The following is a 26,663-nucleotide window of genomic DNA, read 5'->3' on the forward strand; positions in this document are numbered from 1 at the left end:
ACAGTCACAATCATACAATCACGGTCACACACTCACGGACACACAATAACGGTCACGCAGTCACACATTCACACAATCACACAATCACACAATCACACAATCACGATCACATAATCACGGTCACACAATCACGATCACACAATCACGATCACACAATCACGATCACACAATTACGATCACACAATCACGGTCACACAATCACAGTCACACAATCACACAATCGCACAATCACACAATCACACAATCACACAATCACACAATCACACAGTCACACAATCACACAATCACACAATCACACAATCACACAATCACACAATCACACAATCACACAATCACACAATCACACAATCACACAATCACACAATCACACAATCACACAATCACACAATCACACAACCACACAATCACACAATCACACAATCACAATTACACAATCACACAATCACACAATCACACAATCACACAATCACACAGTCACACAATCACACAATCACACAATCACACAATCACACAATCACGAAATCACACAATCACACAATCACACAATCACACAATCACACAATCACACAATCACACAATCACACAATCACACAACCACACAATCACACAATCACACAATCACACAATCACAATTACACAATCACACAATCACACAATCACACAATCACACAATCACACAGTCACACAATCACACAATCACACAATCACACAATCACACAATCACACAATCACACAATCACACAATCACACAATCACACAATCACACAATCACACAATCACACAACCACACAATCACACAATCACACACTCACACAATCACACAGTCACAAACACACAATCACAATCACACAATCACAATCACACAATCACAATCACACAATCACAATTACACAATCACACAATCACACAATCACACAATCACACAATCACACAATCACACAATCACACAATCACACAATCACACAATCACACAATCACACAGTCACACAATCACACAATCACACAATCACACAATCACACAATCACACAATCACACAATCACACAATCACACAATCACACAATCACACAATCACACAATCACAATTACACAATCACACAATCACACAATCACACAATCACACAATCACACAGTCACACAATCACACAATCACACAATCACACAATCACACAATCACACAATCACACAACCACACAATCACACAATCAAACAATCACACAATCACACAATCACACACTCACACAATCACACAATCACAATCACACAATCACACAATCACGCAATCACACAATCACGCAATCATACAATCACACAAGCACACAATCACAATCACGCAATCACACAATCACGATCACACAATTACGAACACAATCACGGTCACACAATCACAGTCACACAATCACACAATCACAATCACGCAATCACACAATCACGATCACACAATCACAATCACACAATCACAATCACACAATCACAATCACACAATCACAATCACACAATCACAATCACACAATCACAATCACACAATCACAATCACACAATCACAATCACACAATCACAATCACACAATCACAATCACACAATCACAATCACACAATCACAATCACACAATCACAATCACACAATCACAAAGTCACACAATCACACAATCACAATCACGCAATCACACAATCACGATCACACAATCACGGTCACACAATCACGGTCACACAATGACGGTCACACAATCACACAATCACACAATCACACAATCACACAAACACACAATCACACAATCACTCAATCACACAGTCACAATCACACAGTCACAATCATACAATCACGGTCACACAATCACGGTCACACAATAACGGTCACTCAGTCACACATTCACACAATCACACAATCACACAATCACGATCACACAATCACGGTCACACAATCACGATCACACAATCACGATCACACAATCACGATCACACAATTACGATCACACAATCACGGTCACACAATTACAGTCACACAATCACACAATCGCACAATCACACAATCACACAATCACACAATCACACAATCACACAATCACACAATCACACAATCACACAATCACACAATCACAAAATCACACAATCACACAATCACACAATCACACTATCACACAATCACACAATCACACAATCACACAATCACACAATCACAATTACACAATCACACAATCACACAATCACACAATCACACAATCACACAGTCACACAATCACACAATCACACAATCACACAAGCACACAATCACACAATCAGACAATCACACAATCACACAATCACGCAATCACACAATCACACAAGCACACAATCACACAATCACACAATCACACAACCACAATTACACAATCACACAATCACACAATCACACAATCACACAATCACACACTCACACAATCACACAATCACACAATCACACAATCACACAATCACACAATCACACAATCACACAATCACACAATCACACAATCACACAATCACACAATCACACAACCACACAATCACACAATCACACAATCACACACTCATTCAATCACACAGTCACAAACACACAATCACAATCACACAATCACAATCACACAATCACAATCACACAATCACAATCACACAATCACAATCACACAATCACAATCACACAATCACAATCACACAATCACAATCACACAATCACAATCACACAATCACAATCACACAATCACAATTACACAATCACAGTCACATAATCACAATCACACAATCACAATCACACAATCACAATCTCACAATCACAATCACACAATCACAATCACACAATCACACAATCACACAATCACCCAATCTCACAATCACACATTCACACAATCACACAATCACACAATCACACAATCTCAATTACACAATCACAATTACACAATCACACAATCACACAATCACACAATCACACAATCACACAATCACACAATCACACACTCACACAATCACACAATCACAATCACACAATCACAATTACACAATCACACAGTCACACAATCACACAATCACACAATCACACAATCACACAATTACACACTCACACAATCACACAATCACAATCACACAATCACAATTACACAATCACACAGTCACACAATCACACAATCACAATCACGCAATCACACAATCACGATTACACAATCACGATCACACAATCACAATCACACGATCACAGAGTCACACAATCACAACGTCACACAATCACACCATCACAATCACGCAATCACACAATCACGATCACACAATCACAATCACAAAATCACACAGTCACACAATCACAAAGTCACACAATCACACAATCACAATCACGCAATCACACAATCACGATCACACAATCACGGTCACACAATCACGGTCACACAATGACGGTCACACAATCACACAATCACACAATCACACAATCACACAATCACACAAACACACAATCACACAATCACTCAATGACACAATAAAACACTCACACAATCCCACAGTCACAATCACACAGTCACAATCATACAATCACGGTCACACACTCACGGACACACAATAACGGTCACGCAGTCACACATTCACACAATCACACAATCACACAATCACACAATCACGATCACATAATCACGGTCACACAATCACGATCACACAATCACGATCACACAATCACGATCACACAATTACGATCACACAATCACGGTCACACAATCACAGTCACACAATCACACAATCGCACAATCACACAATCACACAATCACACAATCACACAATCACACAATCACACAATCACACAATCACAAATTCACACTATCACACAATCACACAATCACACAATCACACAATCACAATTACACAATCACACAATCACACAATCACACAATCACACAATCACACAGTCACACAATCACACAATCACACAATCACACAATCACACAATCACACAATCACACAGTCACACAATCACACAATCACACAATCACACAATCACACAATCACACAATCACACAATCACACAATCACACAATCACACAATCACACAATCACACAATCACACAATCACACAACCACACAATCACACAATCACACAATCACAATTACACAATCACACAATCACACAATCACACAATCACACAATCACACAGTCACACAATCACACAATCACACAATCACACAATCACACAATCACGAAATCACACAATCACACAATCACACAATCACACAATCACACAATCACACAATCACACAATCACACAATCACACAACCACACAATCACACAATCACACAATCACACAATCACAATTACACAATCACACAATCACACAATCACACAGTCACACAATCACACAATCACACAACCACACAATCACACAATCACACACTCACACAATCACACAGTCACAAACACACAATCACAATCACACAATCACAATCACACAATCACAATCACACAATCACAATTACACAATCACACAATCACACAATCACACAATCACACAATCACACAATCACACAATCACACAATCTCAATTACACAATCACAATTACACAATCACACAATCACACAATCACACAATCACACAATCACACAATCACACAATCACACAATCACACAATCACACAATCACACAATCACACAATCACACAATCACACAATCACACAATCACACAATCACACACTCACACAATCACACAATCACAATCACACAATCACAATTACACAATCACACAATCACACAATCACGCAATCACACAATCACGCAATCATACAATCACACAAGCACACAATCACAATCACGCAATCACACAATCACGATCACACAATTACGAACACAATCACGGTCACACAATCACAGTCACACAATCACACAATCACAATCACGCAATCACACAACCACGATCACACAATCACGATCACACAATCACGATCACACAATCACGGTCACACAATCACGGTCACTCAATCACGGTCACACAATCACGGTCACACAATCACGGTCACACAATCACACAATCACACAATCACACAATCACACAATCACACAATCACACAATCACACAATCACACTATCACACAATCACACAATCACACAATCACACAATCACAATTACACAATCACACAATCACACAATCACACAATCACACAGTCACACAATCACACAATCACACAATCACACAATCACACAATCACACAATCACACAATCACACAATCACACAATCACACAATCACACAATCACACAGTCACACAATCACACAATCACACAATCACACAATCACACAATCACACAATCACACAATCACACTATCACACAATCACAAAATCACAAAATCACACAATCACACAATCACACAATCACAATTACACAATCACACAATCACACAATCACACAATCACACAATCACACAGTCACACAATCACACAATCACACAATCACACAATCACACAATCACACAATCACACAACCACACAATCACACAATCAAACAATCACACAATCACACAATCACACACTCACACAATCACACAATCACAATCACACAATCACACAATCACGCAATCACACAATCACGCAATCATACAATCACACAAGCACACAATCACAATCACGCAATCACACAATCACGATCACACAATTACGAACACAATCACGGTCACACAATCACAGTCACACAATCACACAATCACAATCACGCAATCACACAATCACGATCACACAATCACAATCACACAATCACAATCACACAATCACAATCACACAATCACAATCACACAATCACAATCACACAATCACAATCACACAATCACAATCACACAATCACAATCACACAATCACAATCACACAATCACAATCACACAATCACAATCACACAATCACAATCACACAATCACAAAGTCACACAATCACACAATCACAATCACGCAATCACACAATCACGATCACACAATCACGGTCACACAATCACGGTCACACAATGACGGTCACACAATCACACAATCACACAATCACACAATCACACACTCACACAATCACACAATCACAATCACACAATCACAATTACACAATCACACAATCACACAATCACGCAATCACACAATCACGCAATCATACAATCACACAAGCACACAATCACAATCACGCAATCACACAATCACGATCACACAATTACGAACACAATCACGGTCACACAATCACAGTCACACAATCACACAATCACAATCACGCAATCACACAACCACGATCACACAATCACGATCACACAATCACGATCACACAATCACGGTCACACAATCACGGTCACTCAATCACGGTCACACAATCACGGTCACACAATCACGGTCACACAATCACACAATCACACAATCACACAATCACACAATCACACAATCACACAATCACACAATCACACTATCACACAATCACACAATCACACAATCACACAATCACAATTACACAATCACACAATCACACAATCACACAATCACACAGTCACACAATCACACAATCACACAATCACACAATCACACAATCACACAATCACACAATCACACAATCACACAATCACACAATCACACAATCACACAGTCACACAATCACACAATCACACAATCACACAATCACACAATCACACAATCACACAATCACACTATCACACAATCACAAAATCACAAAATCACACAATCACACAATCACACAATCACAATTACACAATCACACAATCACACAATCACACAATCACACAATCACACAGTCACACAATCACACAATCACACAATCACACAATCACACAATCACACAATCACACAACCACACAATCACACAATCAAACAATCACACAATCACACAATCACACACTCACACAATCACACAATCACAATCACACAATCACACAATCACGCAATCACACAATCACGCAATCATACAATCACACAAGCACACAATCACAATCACGCAATCACACAATCACGATCACACAATTACGAACACAATCACGGTCACACAATCACAGTCACACAATCACACAATCACAATCACGCAATCACACAATCACGATCACACAATCACAATCACACAATCACAATCACACAATCACAATCACACAATCACAATCACACAATCACAATCACACAATCACAATCACACAATCACAATCACACAATCACAATCACACAATCACAATCACACAATCACAATCACACAATCACAATCACACAATCACAAAGTCACACAATCACACAATCACAATCACGCAATCACACAATCACGATCACACAATCACGGTCACACAATCACGGTCACACAATGACGGTCACACAATCACACAATCACACAATCACACAATCACACAAACACACAATCACACAATCACTCAATCACACAATAACACACTCACACAATCACACAGTCACAATCACACAGTCACAATCATACAATCACGGTCACACAATCACGGTCACACAATCACGGTCACACAATAACGGTCACTCAGTCACACATTCACACAATCACACAATCACACAATCACGGTCACACAATCACGATCACACAATCACGATCACACAATCACGATCACACAATTACGATCACACAATCACGGTCACACAATCACAGTCACACAATCACACAATCGCACAATCACACAATCACACAATCACACAATCACACAATCACACAATCACACAATCACAAATTCACACTATCACACAATCACACAATCACACAATCACACAATCACACAATCACACAATCACACAATCACACAATCACACAGTCACACATTCACACAATCACACAATCACACAATCACACAATCACACAATCACACAATCACACAATCACACAATCACACAATCACACAGTCACACAATCACACAATCACACAATCACACAATCACACAATCACACAATCACACAATCACACAATCATACAATCACACAATCACACAATCACACAATCACACAATCACACAACCACACAATCACACAATCACACAATCACACAATCACAATTACACAATCACACAATCACACAATCACACAATCACACAATCACACAGTCACACAATCACACAATCACACAATCACACAATCACACAATCACACAATCACACAATCACACAATCACACAATCACACAATCACACAATCACACAATCACACAATCACACAATCACACAATCACACAACCACACAATCACACAATCACACAATCACACAATCACAATTACACAATCACACAATCACACAATCACACAATCACACAATCACACAGTCACACAATCACACAATCACACAATCACACAATCACACAATCACGCAATCACACAATCACACAATCACACAATCACACAATCACACAATCACACAATCACACAATCACACAATCACACAACCACACAATCACACAATCACACACTCACACAATCACACAGTCACAAACACACAATCACAATCACACAATCACAATCACACAATCACAATCACACAATCACAATTACACAATCACACAATCACACAATCACACAATCACACAATCACACAATCACACAATCACACAATCACACAATCTCAATTACACAATCACAATTACACAATCACACAATCACACAATCACACAATCACACAATCACACAATCACACAATCACACAATCACACAATCACACAATCACACACTCACACAATCACACAATCACAATCACACAATCACTATTACACAATCACACAATCACACAATCACACAATCACGCAATCACACAATCACGCAATCATACAATCACACAAGCACACAATCACAATCACGCAATCACACAATCACGATCACACAATTACGAACACAATCACGGTCACACAATCACAGTCACACAATCACACAATCACAATCACGCAATCACACAACCACGATCACACAATCACGATCACACAATCACGATCACACAATCACGGTCACACAATCACGGTCACTCAATCACGGTCACACAATCACGGTCACACAATCACGGTCACACAATCACACAATCACACAATCACACAATCACACAATCACACAATCACACAATCACACAATCACACTATCACACAATCACACAATCACACAATCACACAATCACAATTACACAATCACACAATCACACAATCACACAATCACACAGTCACACAATCACACAATCACACAATCACACAATCACACAATCACACAATCACACAATCACACAATCACACAATCACACAATCACACAGTCACACAATCACACAATCACACAATCACACAATCACACAATCACACAATCACACTATCACACAATCACAAAATCACACAATCACACAATCACACAATCACAATTACACAATCACACAATCACACAATCACACAATCACACAATCACACAATCACACAGTCACACAATCACACAATCACACAATCACACAATCAAACAATCAAACAATCACACAATCACACAATCACACACTCACACAATCACACAATCACAATCACACAATCACACAATCACGCAATCACACAATCACCCAATCATACAATCACACAAGCACACAATCACAATCACGCAATCACACAATCACGATCACACAATTACGAACACAATCACGGTCACACAATCACAGTCACACAATCACACAATCACAATCACGCAATCACACAATCACGATCACACAATCACAATCACACAATCACAATCACACAATCACAATCACACAATCACAATCACACAATCACAATCACACAATCACAATCACACAATCACAATCACACAATCACAATCACACAATCACAATCACACAATCACAATCACACAATCACAAAGTCACACAATCACACAATCACAATCACGCAATCACACAATCACGATCACACAATCACGGTCACACAATCACGGTCACACAATGACGGTCACACAATCACACAATCACACAATCACACAATCACACAAACACACAATCACACAATCACTCAATCACACAGTCACAATCACAAAATCACACAATCACACAATCACACAATCACAATTACACAATCACACAATCACACAATCACACAATCACACAATCACACAGTCACACAATCACACAATCACACAATCACACAATCACACAATCACACAATCACACAACCACACAATCACACAATCAAACAATCACACAATCACACAATCACACACTCACACAATCACACAATCACAATCACACAATCACACAATCACGCAATCACACAATCACGCAATCATACAATCACACAAGCACACAATCACAATCACGCAATCACACAATCACGATCACACAATTACGAACACAATCACGGTCACACAATCACAGTCACACAATCACACAATCACAATCACGCAATCACACAATCACGATCACACAATCACAATCACACAATCACAATCACACAATCACAATCACACAATCACAATCACACAATCACAATCACACAATCACAATCACACAATCACAATCACACAATCACAATCACAATCACACAATCACAATCACACAATCACAATCACACAATCACAAAGTCACACAATCACACAATCACAATCACGCAATCACACAATCACGATCACACAATCACGGTCACACAATCACGGTCACACAATGACGGTCACACAATCACACAATCACACAATCACACAATCACACAAACACACAATCACACAATCACTCAATCACACAGTCACAATCACACAGTCACAATCATACAATCACGGTCACACAATCACGGTCACACAATAACGGTCACTCAGTCACACATTCACACAATCACACAATCACACAATCACGATCACACAATCACGGTCACACAATCACGATCACACAATCACGATCACACAATCACGATCACACAATTACGATCACACAATCACGGTCACACAATCACAGTCACACAATCACACAATCGCACAATCACACAATCACACAATCACACAATCACACAATCACACAATCACACAATCACACAATCACACAATCACACAATCACAAAATCACACAATCACACAATCACACAATCACACTATCACACAATCACACAATCACACAATCACACAATCACACAATCACAATTACACAATCACACAATCACACAATCACACAATCACACAATCACACAGTCACACAATCACACAATCACACAATCACACAAGCACACAATCACACAATCAGACAATCACACAATCACACAATCACACAATCACACAATCACACAAGCACACAATCACACAATCACACAATCACACAACCACAATTACACAATCACACAATCACACAATCACACACTCACACAATCACACAATCACACAATCACACAATCACACAATCACACAATCACACAATCACACAATCACACAATCACACAATCACACAATCACACAATCACACAATCACACAATCACACAATCACACAACCACACAATCACACAATCACACAATCACACACTCATTCAATCACACAGTCACAAACACACAATCACAATCACACAATCACAATCACACAATCACAATCACACAATCACAATCACACAATCACAATCACACAATCACAATCACACGATCACAATCACACAATCACAATTACACAATCACAGTCACATAATCACAATCACACAATCACAATCACACAATCACAATCTCACAATCACAATCACACAATCACAATCACACAATCACACAATCACACAATCACCCAATCTCACAATCACACATTCACACAATCACACAATCACACAATCACACAATCTCAATTACACAATCACAATTACACAATCACACAATCACACAATCACACAATCACACAATCACACAATCACACAATCACACACTCACACAATCACACAATCACAATCACACAATTACAATCACACAATCACAATTACACAATCACACAATCACGCAATCACACAATCACGCAATCATACAATCACACAAGCACACAATCACAATCACGCAATCACACAATCACGATCGCACAATTACGAACACAATCACGGTCACACAATCACAGTCACACAATCACACAATCACAATCACGCAATCACACAATCACGATCACACAATCACAATCACACAATCACAATCACACAATCACAATCACACAATCACAATCACACAATCACAATCACACAATCACAATCACACAATCACAATCACACAATCACAATCACACCATCACAATCACACAATCACAATCACACAATCACAATCACACAATCACAATCACACAATCACAATCACACAATCACAAAGTCACAAAATCACACAATCACAATCACGCAATCACACAATCACGATCACACAATCACGGTCACACAATCACGGTCACACAATCACACAATCGCACAATCACACAATCACACAATCACACAATCACACAATCACACAATCACACAATCACAAATTCACACTATCACACAATCACACAATCACACAATCACACAATCACACAATCACACACTCATTCAATCACACAGTCACAAACACACAATCACAATCACACAATCACAATCACACAATCACAATCACACAATCACAATCACACAATCACAATCACACAATCACAATCACACGATCACAATCACACAATCACAATTACACAATCACAGTCACATAATCACAATCACACAATCACAATCACACAATCACAATCTCACAATCACAATCACACAATCACAATCACACAATCACACAATCACACAATCACCCAATCTCACAATCACACATTCACACAATCACACAATCACACAATCACACAATCTCAATTACACAATCACAATTACACAATCACACAATCACACAATCACACAATCACACAATCACACAATCACACAATCACACACTCACACAATCACACAATCACAATCACACAATTACAATCACACAATCACAATTACACAATCACACAATCACGCAATCACACAATCACGCAATCATACAATCACACAAGCACACAATCACAATCACGCAATCACACAATCACGATCGCACAATTACGAACACAATCACGGTCACACAATCACAGTCACACAATCACACAATCACAATCACGCAATCACACAATCACGATCACACAATCACAATCACACAATCACAATCACACAATCACAATCACACAATCACAATCACACAATCACAATCACACAATCACAATCACACAATCACAATCACACAATCACAATCACACCATCACAATCACACAATCACAATCACACAATCACAATCACACAATCACAATCACACAATCACAAAGTCACAAAATCACACAATCACAATCACGCAATCACACAATCACGATCACACAATCACGGTCACACAATCACGGTCACACAATCACACAATCGCACAATCACACAATCACACAATCACACAATCACACAATCACACAATCACACAATCACAAATTCACACTATCACACAATCACACAATCACACAATCACACAATCACACAATCAAACAATCACACAATCACACTATCACACAATCACACAATCACACAATCACACAATCACACAATCACAATTACACAATCACACAATCACACAATCACACAATCACACAATCACACAATCACACAATCACACAATCACACAATCACACAATCACACAATCACACAATCACACAACCACACAATCACACAATCACACAATCGCACAATCACAATTACACAATCACACAATCACACAATCACACAATCACACAATCGCACAATCACACAATCACACAGTCACACAATCACACAATCACACAATCACACAATCACACAATCACACAATCACACAATCACACAATCACACATTCACGCACTCACACAATCACACAATCACACAATCACACAATCACACAACCACACAATCACACAATCACACATACACTCAATCACACAATCACTGAATCACACAATAACACACTCACACAATCACACAGTCACAATCACACAGTCACAATCACACAATCACGGTCACAGAATCACGGTCACACAATAACGGTCACTCAATCACATATTCACACAATCACACAATCACACAATCGCACAATCACGATCACACAATCACGGTCACACAATCACGATCACACAATCACGATCACACAATCACGATAACACAATTACGATCACACAATCACGGTCACACATTCACACAATCACACAATCGCACAATCACACAATCACACAATCACACAATCACACAATCACACAATCACACAATCACACAATCACAAATTCACACAATCACACAATCACACAACCACACAATCACACAATCACACAATCACACACTCACACAATCACACAGTCACAAACACACAATCACAATCACACAATCACAATCACACAATCACAATCACACAATCACAATCACACAATCACAATCACACAATCACAATCACACAATCACAATCACACAATCACAATTACACAATCACAGTCACATAATCACAATCACACAATCACAATCACACAATCACAATCTCACAATCACAATCACACAATCACAATCACACAATCACACAATCACACAATCACCCAATCTCACAATCACACATTCACACAATCACACAATCACACAATCACACAATCTCAATTACACAATCACAATTACACAATCACACAATCACGCAATCACACAATCACACAATCACACAATCACACACTCACACAATCACACTATCACAATCACACAATCACAATCACACAATCACAATTACACAATCACACAATCACGCAATCACACAATCACGCAATCATACAATCACACAAGCACACAATCACAATCACGCAATCACACAATCACGATCACACAATTACGAACACAATCACGGTCACACAATCACAGTCACACAATCACACAATCACAATCACGCAATCACACAATCACGATCACACAATCACAATCACACAATCACAATCACACAATCACAATCACACACTCACAATCACACAATCACAATCACACAATCACAATCACACAATCACAAAGTCACAAAATCACACAATCACAATCACGCAATCACACAATCACGATCACACAATCACGGTCACACAATCACACAATCGCACAATCACACAATCACACAATCACACAATCACACAATCACACAATCACACAATCACACAATCACAAATTCACACTATCACACAATCACACAATCACACAATCACACAATCACACAATCACACAATCACACAATCACACAATCACACAATCACACTATCACACAATCACACAATCACACAATCACACAATCACACAATCACAATTACACAATCACACAATCACACAATCACACAGTCACACAATCACACAATCACACAATCACACAATCACACAATCACACAATCACACAATCACACAATCACACAATCACACAATCACACAATCACACAATCACACAACCACACAATCACACAATCACACAATCGCACAATCACAATTACACAATCACACAATCACACAATCACACAATCACACAATCACACAATCACACAATCACACAATCACACAATCACACAATCACAAATTCACACAATCACACAATCACACAATCACACAATCACACAATCACACAATCAGACAATCACACAATCACACAATCACACAATCACACAATCACACAATCACACAGTCACACAATCACACAATCACACAATCACACAATCACACAATCACACAATCACACAATCACACAATCACACAATCACACAATCACACTATCACACAATCACACAATCACACAATCACACAATCACACAATCACACAATCACACAATCACACAATCACACAATCACACAATCACACAATCACACAATCACACAATCACACAATCACACAATCACACAATCACACAACCACACAATCACACAATCACACAATCACACACTCCCACAATCACACAGTCACAAACACACAATCACAATCACACAATCACAATCACACAATCACAATCACACAATCACAATCACACAATCACAATCACACAATCACAATCACACAATCACAATCACACAATCACACAATCACAATTACACAATCACAGTGACATAATCACAATCACACTATCACAATCACACAATCACAATCACACAATCACAATCACACAATCACAATCACACAATCACAATCACACAATCACAATCACACAATCACAATCACACAATCACAATTACACAATCACAGTCACATAATCACAATCACACAATCACAATCACACAATCACAATCACACAATCACAATCACACAATCACAATCACGCAATCACAATCACACAATCACAATCACACAATCACAATCACACAATCACAATCACACAATCACACAATCACACAATCACACAATCTCACAATCACACAATCACACAATCACACAATCACACAATCACACAGTCTCAATTACACAATCACAATTACACAATCACACAATCACACAATCACACAATCACACAATCACACAATCACACAATCACACAGTCACACATTCACACAATCACACAACCACACAATCACACAATCACACAATCACACAATCACAATTACACAATCACACAATCACACAATCACACAATCACACAATCACACAGTCACACAATCACACAATCACACAATCACACAATCACACAATCCCACAATCACACAATCAGACAATCACACAATCACACAATCACACAATCACACAATCACACAAGCACACAATCACACAATCACACAATCACACAATCACAATTACACAATCACACAATCACACAATCACACAATCACACAATCACACACTCACACAAGCACACAATCACACAATCACACAATCACACAATCACACAATCACACAATCACACAATCACACAATCACACAATCACACAATCACACAATCACACAATCACACAATCACACTATCACACAATCACACAATCACACAATCACACAATCACACAATCACAATTACACAATCACACAATCACACAATCACACAATCACACAATCACACAATCACACAATCACACAATCACACAATCACACAATCACACAATCACACAATCACACAACCACACAATCACACAATCACACAATCGCACAATCACAATTACACAATCACACAATCACACAATCACACAATCACACAATCGCACAATCACACAATCACACAGTCACACAATCACACAATCACACAATCACACAATCACACAATCACACAATCACACAATCACACAATCACACATTCACGCACTCACACAATCACACAATCACACAATCACACAATCCCACAACCACACAATCACACAATCACACATACACTCAATCACACAATCACTGAATCACACAATAACACACTCACACAATCACACAGTCACAATCACACAGTCACAATCACACAATCACGGTCACAGAATCACGGTCACACAATAACGGTCACTCAATCACATATTCACACAATCACACAATCACACAATCGCACAATCACGATCACACAATCACGGTCACACAATCACGATCACACAATCACGATCACACAATCACGATAACACAATTACGATCACACAATCACGGTCACACATTCACACAATCACACAATCGCACAATCACACAATCACACAATCACACAATCACACAATCACACAATCACACAATCACACAATCACACAATCACAAATTCACACAATCACACAATCACACAATCACACAATCACACAATCACACAATCAGACAATCACACAATCACACAATCACACAATCACACAATCACACAATCACACAGTCACACAATCACACAATCACACAATCACACAATCACACAATCACACAATCACACAATCACACAATCACACAATCACACAATCACACTATCACACAATCACACAATCACACAATCACACAATCACACAATCACACAATCACACAATCACACAATCACACAATCACACAATCACACAATCACACAATCACACAATCACACAATCACACAATCACACAATCACACAACCACACAATCACACAATCACACAATCACACACTCCCACAATCACACAGTCACAAACACACAATCACAATCACACAATCACAATCACACAATCACAATCACACAATCACAATCACACAATCACAATCACACAATCACACAATCACAATTACACAATCACAGTGACATAATCACAATCACACTATCACAATCACACAATCACAATCACACAATCACAATCACACAATCACAATCACACAATCACAATCACACAATCACAATCACACAATCACAATTACACAATCACAGTCACATAATCACAATCACACAATCACAATCACACAATCACAATCACACAATCACAATCACACAATCACAATCACACAATCACAATCACACAATCACAATCACACAATCACAATCACACAATCACACAATCACACAATCACACAATCTCACAATCACACAATCACACAATCACACAATCACACAATCACACAATCACACAATCACACAGTCTCAATTACACAATCACAATTACACAATCACACAATCACACAATCACACAATCACACAGTCTCAATTACACAATCACAATTACACAATCACACAATCACACAATCACACAATCACACAATCACACAATCACACAATCACACAGTCACACATTCACACAATCACACAACCACACAATCACACAATCACACAATCACACAATCACAATTACACAATCACACAATCACACAATCACACAATCACACAATCACACAGTCACACAATCACACAATCACACAATCACACAATCACACAATCACACAATCACACAATCACACAATCACACAATCACAATTACACAATCACACAATCACACAATCACACAATCACACAATCACACAATCACACACTCACACAATCACACAATCACACAATCACACAATCACACAATCACACAATCACACAATCACACAATCACACAATCACACAATCACACAATCACACAATCACACAATCACACAATCACACAACCACACAATCACACAATCACACAATCACACACTCACACAATCACACAGTCACAAACACACAATCACAATCACACAATCACAATCACACAATCACAATCACACAATCACAATCACACAATCACAATCACACAATCACAATCACACAATCACAATCACACAATCACAATCACACAATCACAATTACACAATCACAGTCACATAATCACAATCACACAATCACAATCACACAATCACAATCTCACAATCACAATCACACAATCACAATCACACAATCACACAATCACACAATCACCCAATCTCACAATCACACATTCACACAATCACACAATCACACAATCACACAATCTCAATTACACAATCACAATTACACAATCACACAATCACACAATCACACAATCACACAATCACACAATCACACAATCACACACTCACACAATCACACTATCACAATCACACAATCACAATCACACAATCACAATTACACAATCACACAATCACGCAATCACACAATCACGCAATCATACAATCACACAAGCACACAATCACAATCACGCAATCACACAATCACGATCACACAATTACGAACACAATCACGGTCACACAATCACAGTCACACAATCACACAATCACAATCACGCAATCACACAATCACGATCACACAATCACAATCACACAATCACAATCACACAATCACAATCACACACTCACAATCACACAATCACAATCACACAATCACAATCACACAATCACAAAGTCACAATATCACACAATCACAATCACGCAATCACACAATCACGATCACACAATCACGGTCACACAATCACGGTCACACAATCACACAATCGCACAATCACACAATCACACAATCACACAATCACACAATCACACAATCACACAATCACACAATCACAAATTCACACTATCACACAATCACACAATCACACAATCACACAATCACACAATCACACAATCACACAATCACACAATCACACTATCACACAATCACACAATCACACAATCACACAATCACACAATCACAATTACACAATCACACAATCACACAATCACACAGTCACACAATCACACAATCACACAATCACACAATCACACAATCACACAATCACACAATCACACAATCACACAATCACACAATCACACAATCACACAATCACACAACCACACAATCACACAATCACACAATCGCACAATCACAATTACACAATCACACAATCACACAATCACACAATCACACAATCACACAATCACACAATCACACAGTCACACAATCACACAATCACACAATCACACAATCACACAATCACACAATCACACAATCACACAATCACACATTCACGCACTCACACAATCACACAATCACACAATCACACAATCACACAACCACACAATCACACAATCACACATACACTCAATCACACAATCACTGAATCACACAATAACACACTCACACAATCACACAGTCACAATCACACAGTCACAATCACACAATCACGGTCACAGAATCACGGTCACACAATAACGGTCACTCAATCACATATTCACACAATCACACAATCACACAATCGCACAATCACGATCACACAATCACGGTCACACAATCACGATCACACAATCACGATCACACAATTACGATCACACAATCACGGTCACACATTCACACAATCACACAATCGCACAATCACACAATCACACAATCACACAATCACACAATCACACAATCACACAATCACAAATTCACACAATCACACAATCACACAATCACACAATCACACAATCACACAATCAGACAATCACACAATCACACAATCACACAATCACACAATCACACAATCACACAATCACACAATCACACAATCACACAATCACACAATCACACAGTCACACAATCACACAATCACACAATCACACAATCACACAATCACACAATCACACAATCACACAGTCACACAATCACACAATCACACAATCACACAATCACACAATCACACAATCACACAATCACACAATCACACATTCACGCACTCACACAATCACACAATCACACAATCACACAATCACACAACCACACAATCACACAATCACACATACACTCAATCACACAATCACTGAATCACACAATAACACACTCACACAATCACACAGTCACAATCACACAGTCACAATCACACAATCACGGTCACAGAATCACGGTCACACAATAACGGTCACTCAATCACATATTCACACAATCACACAATCACACAATCGCACAATCACGATCACACAATCACGGTCACACAATCACGATCACACAATCACGATCACACAATTACGATCACACAATCACGGTCACACATTCACACAATCACACAATCGCACAATCACACAATCACACAATCACACAATCACACAATCACACAATCACAAATTCACACAATCACACAATCACACAATCACACAATCACACAATCACACAATCAGACAATCACACAATCACACAATCACACAATCACACAATCACACAATCACACAATCACACAATCACACAATCACACAAGCACACAATCACACAATCACACAATCACACAATCACAATTACACAATCACACAATCACACAATCACACAATCACACAATCACACACTCACACAATCACACAATCACACAATCACACAATCACACAATCACACAATCACACAATCACACAATCACACAATCACACAATCACACAATCACACAATCACACAATCACACAATCACACAACCACACAATCACACAATCACACAATCACACACTCACACAATCACACAGTCACAAACACACAATCACAATCACACAATCACAATCACACAATCACAATCACACAATCACAATCACACAATCACACAATCACAATCACACAATCACAATCACACAATCACAATCACACAATCACAATTACACAATCACAGTCACATAATCACAATCACACAATCACAATCACACAATCACAATCTCACAATCACAATCACACAATCACAATCACACAATCACACAATCACACAATCACCCAATCTCACAATCACACATTCACACAATCACACAATCACACAATCACACAATCTCAATTACACAATCACAATTACACAATCACACAATCACACAATCACACAATCACACAATCACACAATCACACACTCACACAATCACACTATCACAATCACACAATCACAATCACACAATCACAATTACACAATCACACAATCACGCAATCACACAATCACGCAATCATACAATCACACAAGCACACAATCACAATCACGCAATCACACAATCACGATCACACAATTACGAACACAATCACGGTCACACAATCACAGTCACACAATCACACAATCACAATCACGCAATCACACAATCACGATCACACAATCACAATCACACAATCACAATCACACAATCACAATCACACACTCACAATCACACAATCACAATCACACAATCACAATCACACAATCACAAAGTCACAAAATCACACAATCACAATCACGCAATCACACAATCACGATCACACAATCACGGTCACACAATCACGGTCACACAATCACACAATCGCACAATCACACAATCACACAATCACACAATCACACAATCACACAATCACACAATCACACAATCACACAATCACAAATTCACACTATCACACAATCACACAATCACACAATCACACAATCACACAATCACACAATCACACAATCACACAATCACACTATCACACAATCACACAATCACACAATCACACAATCACACAATCACAATTACACAATCACACAATCACACAATCACACAGTCACACAATCACACAATCACACAATCACACAATCACACAATCACACAATCACACAATCACACAATCACACAATCACACAATCACACAATCACACAATCACACAACCACACAATCACACAATCACACAATCGCACAATCACAATTACACAATCACACAATCACACAATCACACAATCACACAATCACACAATCACACAATCACACAGTCACACAATCACACAATCACACAATCACACAATCACACAATCACACAATCACACAATCACACAATCACACATTCACGCACTCACACAATCACACAATCACACAATCACACAATCACACAACCACACAATCACACAATCACACATACACTCAATCACACAATCACTGAATCACACAAGAACACACTCACACAATCACACAGTCACAATCACACAGTCACAATCACACAATCACGGTCACAGAATCACGGTCACACAATAACGGTCACTCAATCACATATTCACACAATCACACAATCACACAATCGCACAATCACGATCACACAATCACGGTCACACAATCACGATCACACAATCACGATCACACAATTACGATCACACAATCACGGTCACACATTCACACAATCACACAATCGCACAATCACACAATCACACAATCACACAATCACACAATCACACAATCACACAATCACAAATTCACACAATCACACAATCACACAATCACACAATCACACAATCACACAATCAGACAATCACACAATCACACAATCACACAATCACACAATCACACAATCACACAATCACACAATCACACAATCACACAATCACACAATCACACAGTCACACAATCACACAATCACACAATCACACAATCACACAATCACACAATCACACAATCACACAATCACACAATCACACAATCACACTATCACACAATCACACAATCACACAATCACACAATCACACAATCACACAATCACACAATCACACAATCACACAATCACACAATCACACAATCACACAATCACACAATCACACAATCACACAATCACACAATCACACAATCACACAATCACACAACCACACAATCACACAATCACACAATCACACACTCACACAATCACACAGTCACAAACACACAATCACACAATCACACAATCACACAGTCACACAATCACACAATCACACAGTCACACAATCACACAATCACACAATCACACAATCAGACAATCACACAATCACACAATCACACAATCACACAATCACACAAGCACACAATCACACAATCACACAATCACACAATCACAATTACACAATCACACAATCACACAATCACACAATCACACAATCACACACTCACACAATCACACAATCACACAATCGCACAATCACAATTACACAATCACACAATCACACAATCACACAATCACACAATCACACAATCGCACAATCACACAATCACACAGTCACACAATCACACAATCACACAATCACACAATCACACAATCACACAATCACACAATCACACAATCACACAATCACACAATCACACAATCACACAAGCACACAATCACACAATCACACAATCACACAACCACAATTACACAATCACACAATCACACAATCACACAATCACACAATCACACACTCACACAATCACACAATCACACAATCACACAATCACACAATCACACAATCACACAATCACACAATCACACAATCACACAATCACACAATCACACAATCACACAATCACACAATCAGACAATCACACAATCACACAATCACACAATCACACAATCACACAATCACACAATCACACAATCACACAATCACACAATCACACAATCACACAGTCACACAATCACACAATCACACAATCACACAATCACACAATCACACAATCACACAATCACACAGTCACACAATCACACAATCACACAATCACACAATCACACAATCACACAATCACACAATCACACAATCACACATTCACGCACTCACACAATCACACAATCACACAATCACACAATCACACAATCACACAATCACACAATCACACAATCACACAGTCACACAATCACACAATCACACAATCACACAATCACACAATCACACAATCACACAATCACACAGTCACACAATCACACAATCACACAATCACACAATCACACAATCACACAATCACACAATCACACAATCACACATTCACGCACTCACACAATCACACAATCACACAATCACACAATCACACAACCACACAATCACACAATCACACATACACTCAATCACACAATCACTGAATCACACAATAACACACTCACACAATCACACAGTCACAATCACACAGTCACAATCACACAATCACGGTCACAGAATCACGGTCACACAATAACGGTCACTCAATCACATATTCACACAATCACACAATCACACAATCGCACAATCACGATCACACAATCACGGTCACACAATCACGATCACACAATCACGATCACACAATTACGATCACACAATCACGGTCACACATTCACACAATCACACAATCGCACAATCACACAATCACACAATCACACAATCACACAATCACACAATCACAAATTCACACAATCACACAATCACACAATCACACAATCACACAATCACACAATCAGACAATCACACAATCACACAATCACACAATCACACAATCACACAATCACACAATCACACAATCACACAATCACACAAGCACACAATCACACAATCACACAATCACACAATCACAATTACACAATCACACAATCACACAATCACACAATCACACAATCACACACTCACACAATCACACAATCACACAATCACACAATCACACAATCACACAATCACACAATCACACAATCACACAATCACACAATCACACAATCACACAATCACACAATCACACAATCACACAACCACACAATCACACAATCACACAATCACACACTCACACAATCACACAGTCACAAACACACAATCACAATCACACAATCACAATCACACAATCACAATCACACAATCACAATCACACAATCACACAATCACAATCACACAATCACAATCACACAATCACAATCACACAATCACAATTACACAATCACAGTCACATAATCACAATCACACAATCACAATCACACAATCACAATCTCACAATCACAATCACACAATCACAATCACACAATCACACAATCACACAATCACCCAATCTCACAATCACACATTCACACAATCACACAATCACACAATCACACAATCTCAATTACACAATCACAATTACACAATCACACAATCACACAATCACACAATCACACAATCACACAATCACACACTCACACAATCACACTATCACAATCACACAATCACAATCACACAATCACAATTACACAATCACACAATCACGCAATCACACAATCACGCAATCATACAATCACACAAGCACACAATCACAATCACGCAATCACACAATCACGATCACACAATTACGAACACAATCACGGTCACACAATCACAGTCACACAATCACACAATCACAATCACGCAATCACACAATCACGATCACACAATCACAATCACACAATCACAATCACACAATCACAATCACACACTCACAATCACACAATCACAATCACACAATCACAATCACACAATCACAAAGTCACAAAATCACACAATCACAATCACGCAATCACACAATCACGATCACACAATCACGGTCACACAATCACGGTCACACAATCACACAATCGCACAATCACACAATCACACAATCACACAATCACACAATCACACAATCACACAATCACACAATCACACAATCACAAATTCACACTATCACACAATCACACA

This window comes from Megachile rotundata, chromosome 2 (assembly GCF_050947335.1).
Source record: "Megachile rotundata isolate GNS110a chromosome 2, iyMegRotu1, whole genome shotgun sequence".
NCBI classification, from domain to species: Eukaryota; Metazoa; Arthropoda; class Insecta; order Hymenoptera; family Megachilidae; genus Megachile; species Megachile rotundata.